Source organism: Octopus bimaculoides, chromosome 2, assembly GCF_046866305.1.
Source record: "Octopus bimaculoides isolate indiv1 chromosome 2, ASM4686630v1, whole genome shotgun sequence".
NCBI lineage: Eukaryota > Metazoa > Mollusca > Cephalopoda > Octopoda > Octopodidae > Octopus > Octopus bimaculoides.
This window is the reverse complement of record NC_142929.1, coordinates 62,336,781-62,346,789: the sequence shown is the minus strand read 5'-3', so window position 1 is coordinate 62,346,789 and position 10,009 is coordinate 62,336,781. Positions and strand designations below refer to the sequence as shown.

General features: G+C 35.7%; 1 long non-coding RNA gene across 1 annotated transcript in view; it reads left to right on the top strand.

The window, feature by feature from the left end:
- LOC149137089 (uncharacterized) overlaps positions 1–9,704 on the top strand; it is an 18,702-nt gene extending 8,998 nt beyond the window's left edge. Inside the window, exon 2 of the long non-coding RNA XR_016239230.1 lies at positions 9,518–9,704. This is a non-coding gene — a long non-coding RNA (uncharacterized LOC149137089). The remainder of the gene's footprint in view (positions 1–9,517) is intronic.
- Positions 9,705–10,009: the final 305 nt, after the last annotated feature.

Below are 10,009 nucleotides of genomic sequence, written 5' to 3'. Positions count from 1 at the left end.
ACACACACACACACACACACACACACACACACACACCATTATCATCATCATCATCATCATCATCATCATCATCATCATCATCATCATCCTTTAATGTCTGTTTTCTGTGCTGGCATGGGTTGGACAGTTTGACCAGAGCTAGCAAGCAGAAGAGCTGCACCAGGTTCCAGTCTGATTTGGCTTGGTTTCTACAGCTGGAGCCCTTCCTAATGCTAACCACTTTACAGTGTGTGCTGTGCTATCATATTATATATATATGTATGTTTGCATGTGTGTGTGTGTGTGTGTGTGTGTGTGTGTGTGTGTGTGTGTGTGTGCGTGTATACAACAGGCTTATTTCAGTTTCTGTCTACCAAATCCACCTACAAGGCTTCGCTCAATGCAAGGCTATAGCAGAAGACACTTGCCCAAGATTCCATGCAGTGAGACTGAACTCAGGACCAAGTGGTAGGGAAGCAAACTTCTTACCACACAGCTATGCCTGCCATACCTGTCCACAACTTTTTTTTTTTTTACTTTTGCAATGTTATGAATGAAAAGAAGAGCATATCATCAAATGATTTTGATCAAACATATGTCACAAGATGATTAACTCCAAATTTCTACTGATGTATACACAATATGGTGATGGAGTGATTGTATGAATCAAAGGTGAATGAGATTCAGTCAGGCTGAAGTCATAAGCTTTCAGATGTCAAATCTCACATGCCCTCTCATAGTTTATAAGTGTATATAGCCCAAAATTATTTCAGAGTAAAGTTAAATAATATTATTTTATCAAATCTATTTATATATTCTCTGGTGTGTGACATAATTAATAATTGAGGTATGTATTTGGATTGTGTAAAGGTTATGGATATTAACTTTGTAGTAGCAGTTCCCAGGAGATTATAGAAAGCAACAGATGATGGATCAAGATGAACATTATTTCGTCACATTAAAAGGAATACTTAAATAGTCGTTCACTTGAAGGATTAATGCGTTTTACTCTGAGTACTTAAACAGGTGATTTTAAGGGTGAAATCAAGAGGTAGAATGTCAATATGCAATTAATATTTTATTACAATTAATAATTCATACTTTTGTTGCTGTTGTTGTTGCTGTTATCTTTATTTATTTATCAGGTATTATTCATGGAATGATATAAATTACATTAATGTGGCAAAAGCTACCAGAGATAGACTGATAGATACATTCTTGTCATACTATCTCTCATCAAGTATTCTCTCATCCAAAACACACACACACACACACTTGGTGGACACATACACTTACTCAGTCTTTCTCTCTCTCTCTCTCTTACACACAATCAATATTCGTTACTTTGAAAGTAATGTATAAATTACAGAAAGCTATGTTTTCTCATTGATGCCCATTAATATCGATCTTACAACCAGATTATCACTGCATTGTAATTGTTTTCATAAGACTAGTGTGACCAATATAACTAAAAACATTAAACAAAACTGCTTCTCTACTACCATCACATACCCTAATCAGCCAAAGAGAGAGTGTGTTTTCCTTCACTCAGTCACTCAAGCTGTTAAAAGTACCAACCAAGTCTCTTTCAAATCAAACTTTACATTCTTAAAAAAAGGAAGCCATATTGAATAACACAGTCCTCAAAATAATGTTTTTGAAAAACAAAGATGAGATGATCATAGCAAGAATACATTTAATTAACAAACTCATTGATTCAATACATTGGATTAACTATCTGATTGATTAGATTGACCTGAGGGCACTTGGCAACAATGATCATACATTCTTAGTGTGCTGAAATAATAAGAAAAATAACTAACAGACCCCCAACAAAAGTGCTACCCATAATACATTAGCACTTCTTTACGATATGTCTTCACCTTCTCTCCCTCCCTTACAAAGACTTAGGCCAGAGGTGTTTTGATAGAATTCTCTAACCTGTCTTTCTTTAACCTTTTATCTTTTGTTTGGTTCAGTCATTAGACTGCAGTCATGCTGGAGCTCCACCTTGGAGAATTTTAGTCAGATGAATCGACCCCAGTACATTTTTTTAAGGCTCATATTTATTGTATCCATTGCTTTTGCCAAACTGCCAAGTTATGAGGACATAAACACACCAACACCCGTTTGGGGGACAAATACAGAAACAACACAAACACATGCACGCATACACACACACACACATACACATACATATGTATGTATGTACATACATATATATATATATATATATATATATATATATATATATAAAATATATACTTTTATAAAACAAATTTTACAAAATATATAGTATCTGTTAACAGTCTTAGCCAAAAACTCACAGTTGAGTTTTTGTATATATATATGTATACATGTCTCTTAAAGGATAGAGCTCAAAATCAATGCATTGAAGATACTTTATTGCAGCAACAATTATAATAACAGAAACAACCACAATAAGCCAAACCTATGCACATTTCAATAGGGTATCCCGGAAAAATAAACCACATCATAAGATGTCTCGTAAAATATTGTAACAAATTACAACATATTACAAATTTCTGGATACTCCATCTCATCAGGGTCGCATTATTGCCATCACCAATACTATTATTAGCAAAACACACACATCATCCAAGAGGGTGAAAGAATGATCGACGGCACGCAACCTACCATCGTTATTTTCTTACATCGTTATTTTCCGGGATACCCTATTGAAATGTGCATAGGTTTGGCTTATTGTGGTTGTTTCTGTTATTATAATTGTTGCTGCAATAAAGTATCTTCAATGCATTGATTTTGAGCTCTATCCTTTAAGAGACATGTATACATATATATATATATATATATATATATCTGTGTGGTAAGTAGCTTGCTTACCAACCACATGGTTCAGTCCCACTGCGTAGCACCTTGGGCAAGTGTCTTCTACTATAGCCTTGGGCCAACCAAAGCTTTGTGAGTGGATTTGGTAGACGGAAACTGAAAGAAGCCCGTCGTATATATGTATATACATGTATATGTATATATGTATGTGTGTGTCTGTGTTTGTCCCCCTAACATCGCTTGACAACCGATGCTGTTGTGTTTACGTCCCCGTAACTTAGCGGTTTGACAAAAGCGACTGATAGAATAAGTACTAGGCTTACAAAGAATAAGTCCTGGGGTTGATTTGCTCGACTAAAGGCGGTGCTCTAGCATGGCCACAGTCAAATGACTGAAACAAGTAAAAGAGTAAAAGAGTAAAGAGTATATATAAACATACATACATGACAGGTTTCTTCCAGTTTCCGTCTACCAAATCCACTCACATAGCTTTGGTCAGTCTGAAGCTCTAGAAGAAGACACTTGCCTAAGATGCCATGCAGTGGGACTGAACCCAGAACCATATGGTTGAGAAGCAAGCTTCTTACCACACAGCCTCTTTTATTTTTCAGAAAATGGAAAATTTTCGAAATTTCAACTAGAAAACTGTCTCAGAAGATGTAGTGAAGAATAATATATCTTAGACTGTAGTTTTTCCATCAGTTCTGCTAATCAACTAATCTCAATAACTGTGGTTAAAACAACAACTTACATAAAACTTGTATGTCAAATTAAAACTGCATAAACAAAATTAGCTGGAATTAAGGGAATAAAAAAAGAAAATGGTAGGAAAGAGAGAAGGAAGTTAGAGGAAGAAATGGAAACCTATAAATATCTATAATTACCTTGAGATTTAACAACAATTTATGGTAGATTTAAGTCTTAATCAAATGGAAAAAATATATATACCATAACAAAACTGTAACAATAAGTCAAACAAGTTTTTATTCTAAGATTTATGCTTGTAATATCGCTTAGCTTACAGTATAGGTCAAATTTATTTCTTAAGTGAGAGTTGCAGCTAGCTTAGCAGATATATTGTTTCACTAACTAATATGGCTGCTCAATAGATTTTTACATTTTATTGTCTAACTCTCTCTTCTTGTAAACAGGTGGAATAGTTAATGTAAAACTCATTTGTAAATATAATGGTATTTGTAAACATAGGTTCGAGCATGGTATAGATGCAGGAGTGGCTGTGTGATTAGGAACTTACTTCTTAACCATGTACTCTTTGGTTCAGCCTCTCTACATGGCATTTTGGGCAAGTGTCTTCTACTATAGCCCCAGACTGACCAAAACCTTGAGAGTGAAGTTGGTAGAGAGAAACTAAAAAATGTTTGTGTGTTTTTGTATAGCTCCATTTTGCAGGTGCATGGTAAGCTTTTGTGAGAGTGTACTGGTCTGTCCAATGTAATAGCCAGAGTTCTGAAGATCTACACTCAATCACATATCGAAAGAAATTAACAAGTGGTTAATGACTTACAAAAATTTTAAAAACCTAACAGTCAAAATTTAACTACAGCAAACAGATTAACACAACAGCTCATGCATGAAGCTAATGGTAGAAAAAAAAACCTTTGGTGGCAAAATCTACACAAATTGAACCAGTTCTTGAAAATGAGACTGTGAAGGTCTAAAAAACATCAAATATGAATTTAGGAACTTTATTGTACCAAACCAACTGTAAAACAAAAAAAAATTTTTTAAATATAAAATAAAAATGATAAAATTGAACATAGTCATGTATTTAAGGAAACATGCATAGAAAAAACGCTGTTCCCCCAGACAGGCAGACAAACAGACACACAGAGAGATAGATAGATGAACAAACAGACAGAAAGACAGACAGACAGACAGATTAATGTTTGTTTTTATGTTCAGTTGTAATAAAAATAATTTTACATTAATCTGATGGGTTAGGCTATACTTTTGAAGAGTACAAATTTATTTTTCTTATACAAGAATGTTGTTGACAGTGACTTCAAAGTTTCAGCTAGATAAGCCATCATCGGACGATGGCTTAGCTGGCCGAAACTTCAAAGTCACTATCAACAACATTCTTGTATAAGAATAATGAAATGAAAATAGACAGATAGACAGACAAATATATGTAGGTGGGGGTGTACATTTGTGTATGTTTATAGAAACCAAAAACAAAGAGAAATGCAAAGAAAGAGGAAGAATTAGATACTGCTGGGTGGGTGGTGAGGACACAGACAGACAGACAGAGACAGAGATAGAAGAAGAGAGAATGAGACATACAGTGCAAGAGAAAAAGACAGACAGAAAGAGAAACTACATATGTTAGCTATACAACTGTGTAGACAGCACACAGCATGGTATAACCCAAATGGAAATGACAGACAATATTTCACATGACAACAGAGAAGAGAAAAGAAGACACCATTTTGTTATTAAAGTTTTTGTAGTGTCATCAATTCAGTTGTTGACACCATAAGTTCATTGTACATGTGCATACATGCATATGTGTGCGCGTGTGCACGAGTGTATGTGTGTGTATGAGTGTGTGCATATGTGTGTGCATGTGTGTGCGTGCAAGTGTGTGCATGCGTGTGTGTGTGTGTATATGTGTGTGTATATGCATATGTATGTGTGCACATGTGTGTGTGTGTGTGTATGTGTGTGTGCACGTGCGTACATGTTGATTATTTTGGATATTTTCCAAGGGAAATGATTGAGTCGAGCAAATCGACCCTGGGACTTATTCTTTGTAAGCCTGGTACTTATTCTATCGGTCTCTTTTTGCCGAACTGCTAAGTGACGGGGACATAAACACACCAGCATCGGTTGTCAAGCAATGCTAGGGGGACAAACACAGACACACAAACACACACACACACACACACACACACACACACATATATATATATACATATATACGACAGGCTTCTTTCAGTTTCTGTCTACCAAATCCACTCACAAGGCTTTGGTCAGCCCAAGGCTATAGTAGAAGACACTTGCCCAAGAAGCCACACAGTAGGACTGAACTCGGAACCATGTAGTTGGTAAGCAAGATACTTACCACACAGCCGCTCCACAAAATATTTTTAACAATTTTTTTTCTCTGTAAATTTCTTAATGATATTTAACTATAAAAATATAATAGGATTAATAATGTTAATTGCCACATCAGTATGGCTGTTCAATGTCACTACCATTTTAATCCCAAATAGATCTTCCACCAGCTGGTTATAGGTACAGCCTGCACCCTGTATATATTGCAAGCAGGTGGGTAGACCCCTACCATCCTTCAGCAGACAACAGGATCATGAGACCGAATCGGTTTCAGGCTATTTCTGCCCAACTTTAATCACAACCACCCAACCATTAGAGAGATAACAGGAATCTGTTCCAGCTCACAATATATAGAAAACAAAGCAACTATCAGTCACTGATTTGTAACATGCCAAGTAGCCAGTTAGGAAATCTCAGTAAGAGCTGAGAGTAGTAACTATACTGACAAGTAATGTTAATCATCACATCAATAGGATTTTTAAACATCAAATGGCTAGGAGGGCCTACCCAAATAAAATAGGAGTCAAAAGTAGGCAAAATAATGGTTGAGAAACACTAATCTAAATTGTCTTTATCGTCATCATCATCATTATTGTCATTTTAACATCCACTTTTCCATGCTCTCATGGATCAGATGGAATTTACTGAGGCAGATTTTCTACAGCTGGATACCCTTATTGTCACCAACCCTTAGCTGTTGCCAAGTAAAGTGATATTTCCCCATGACCAGACATATTTTCATAGAAGATTGGAAATGAATGGCATGACTTGTATGGCATGTATAACCACTTGCAAATGAGTTTCATTAATTCATAGCAGCTGTATAAAGAAGGCAGTTGAAATACAAAGATCATGTGTCACAAATTCACATTCACTGGAAATGTTTGGTCATATTTCTGAGCAAGATGTATTCTTTAATTCAAGAGTAAGAAGTAAGGATTTTGTGAGAAGTATGTGCTTTGCTATATGTCAGACTGAGAGAAAGAAAAACTATCCATGATCTTTTCAGGTCAGCCTAGACTGGACTGTTGAGGTTGATATGTTCAATGTCCAACCTAAATATCAATAAACATAAAAATCTGCAGGAAAATTGTGAGAAAATAAGAAGCCTGGCATCTAAAAGGCTTCCAGCAGAGCGAACTCTACTAAAGACACAAAACCAAATGTTAGGCATGAAATGTTCAGCACATAAATCTCATCACCTGGCACAAAGCCACCTTCCTCAGGTGAGGGATCTTTTGTCTTGTAAGTTATTTGGTGAACTTGCAAGTACTGGTGCCATGTAAAAAAAAGCATCCACCGCATTCTGTAAAGTGGTTTGTGTTAGGAAAGGGCATCCAGCAGTAGAGCTTAGCAAAGTCCTTGGACTTGCCAGCTCCTGTCAAACAGTCCAACCCATACCAGCATGGAAGATTAGAAGACAGACATGATGATGGTGGTGGTGGTGGTGGTGTTGGTGGCGGTAATATTACAAAAGGCTATGGTCTTCAAATTCTTTTACTCATTTACTTGTTTCAGTCATCTGACTGCGGCCACACTGGAGAACCGCCTTTAGTCGAGCAAATCAACCCCAGGACTTATTCTTTGTAAGCCTAGTACTTATTCTATCGGTCTATTTTGCCAAACCGCTAAGTGACGGGGACATAAATACACCAGCATCGGTTGTCAAGCGATGTTGGGTGGACAAACACTGACACACAAACATATACACACATATACACATATAAATACATATATACGACGGGCTTCTTTCAGTTTCCGTCTACCAAATCCACTCACAAGGCTTTGGTCAGCCTGAGGCTATAGTAGAAGATACTTGTCCAAGGAGCCACACAGTGGGACTGAACCCGGAACCATGTGGTTGGTAAGCAAGCTACTTACCACACAGCCATTACTTTTTTTTAATCTAAAATTAAATCAAAAAAAGAAAAGCAGAAAAAGTTTGGTTTTAGTTATTGTTATCACACAAATGAAATGTATGAAGTAAAGATATATGAATATGTGATCATATAAGATAAATTAAACAATAAACATTCACATTATAGATGCAGGCATGGGCTGTGTGGTTAAGAAGTTTGCTTCCCGACCAAGTTGTCTTGGATGGCACAGTCTCACTGTGCAACATCTTGGCCATGTGTCTTCTACTATAGCACTGGACTGATCAAAACCTTGTGAGTGGATTTAGTAGATGGAAACTGAAAGACACCCATCATATAGGTGCAGGCATGGCTGTGTGGTAAGAAGCTTGCTTCCCAACCACATGGTTCCAGGTTCAGTTCCACTGTGTGGCTCCTTGGACAAGTGTCTTCTACTATAGCCTTGGGTTGAACAAAGCCTTGTGAGTGGATTTGGTGGACGGAAACTGAAAGAAGCTTGTCATGTGTGTGTGTGTGTGTGTGCCTTTGTGTTTGTCCCCCCCCCCCACTATCACTTGACAACCAATGTTGGTGTGTTTACATCCCTGTAACTTAGCAGTTCAGCAAAAGAGACAAAGATAATAAGTACTAGGCTTGGGGGTCGATTTCTTCAACTAAAACTCTTTAAGGCGGTGCTCCAGCATGGCCACAGTCAAATGACTGAAACGTGTAAAAGAGTAAAATAATATATGCATGCATGTATGTTTTTATGTGTGTAAGTCTTTGTGTATGTCTCCCACCACCGTTTGACAACTTGTGTTGGTTTATTTATGTCCTCCTAACTTAGCTGTCTGGCAAAAGACACCAATAGAATAAGTACAAGGCCAAAAACAAAAAAATAACTACTTGGATCGATTTGTTCCACTAAACCCTTTAAGGTGCTGCTCCAGAAAAGCCTCATTCCAAGACTGAAACAAGCAAAAAGTAAAAGATTGGTATAATCTATAATAATAATCTGGTATAATCTATAATATGGCAACTTTTCATTTTTATAGTTAATGCCACATTTTCTGCAATAGCATTATTCATTAACACCATAATATTTAAACCAGTCATATCTGGCTCAAATATTCTACAAATTTTTGGTTCAAACTGGCCAAATCCAGCCTCTCACACTAACCTTACAATGTCACTCCAGAAATATTCAATTATATCACTGAAATCTTGAAGCAACCCAAAAATGCATGATTAATTGAAATCAATGTGAATAAACAAGCATTACATTTGACAATAATCTGAAGGCCAAAGGGTTTATAAAATACATGTATCATGAAACATGATGTTAATATATACTATTCTTACAGTGATACCAGGAATACAATAGTGGTTCGTAGAAATTTTTTAAATACTTTTATAGAGTCAGCAATAGTTAAAAATAATGGCACCTCATATTATTTAAGTTCTTAAATGTTTGCTGTCACTTTTTAGTCATAATAATTCATGTTTTAAATGAGAAAAAAATGGCTATGAAAAATTGCTCTAAACAGCTGGTTCCTAAAATGGCATGAAATTGCATATCTCTCAATCAAAATAGAAAAAAGAAAACATTTAAAAACATATTTAAAAAAAACATAAAAAAATTGATTTGATGCTTCATATCCATTGCAATATTAATCTCCTAAATCTACCAATAGTTCTCTGCCTCTTTTTGCATACCACACACGTGAAGTATTTTAAATTACAATATTATGACTAATGAAAATTACATTTTTTTTTTCTCTCTTTTCTGCTAGGAACAAGTGTAAGCATCGTGACTGAATCATGACTGAAAAACAAACTCATTATTCTAAAAACTGGTTCCAAGCCAAAATGACTGTCTTGAATTTCAAAAAGATTTCTTTGTAGTTTGTCAATAAACTTTATTGTCTTATAACAAGATAGAACTCAAAGAGGTCATTATAAAGCAATAAGAGGAACATTCTTCAGAATAATGTTATTATTTTTAAATACTAACATTTATACCTTGGAAATAATGTACCTTTTGATCAACTATCTTGTTTTCTAAACAAAGAGGAAAGATATATAAATGTTTTTAATTGTATAACCAAAGTAATAGAATGGTAATGTAGTTAGAACATCAGGTAGAATGCTTTGCAGTATTTGTTCCGTCTCTCAGAAATCAGAATTCAGATCCTACCAAAGTCAACTCTGCCTTTCATCTTTTTCATACTGATAAATCTGAAAAGATGAAAGGCAAAGTCCAAATAGAATTATTAGTATGTTGG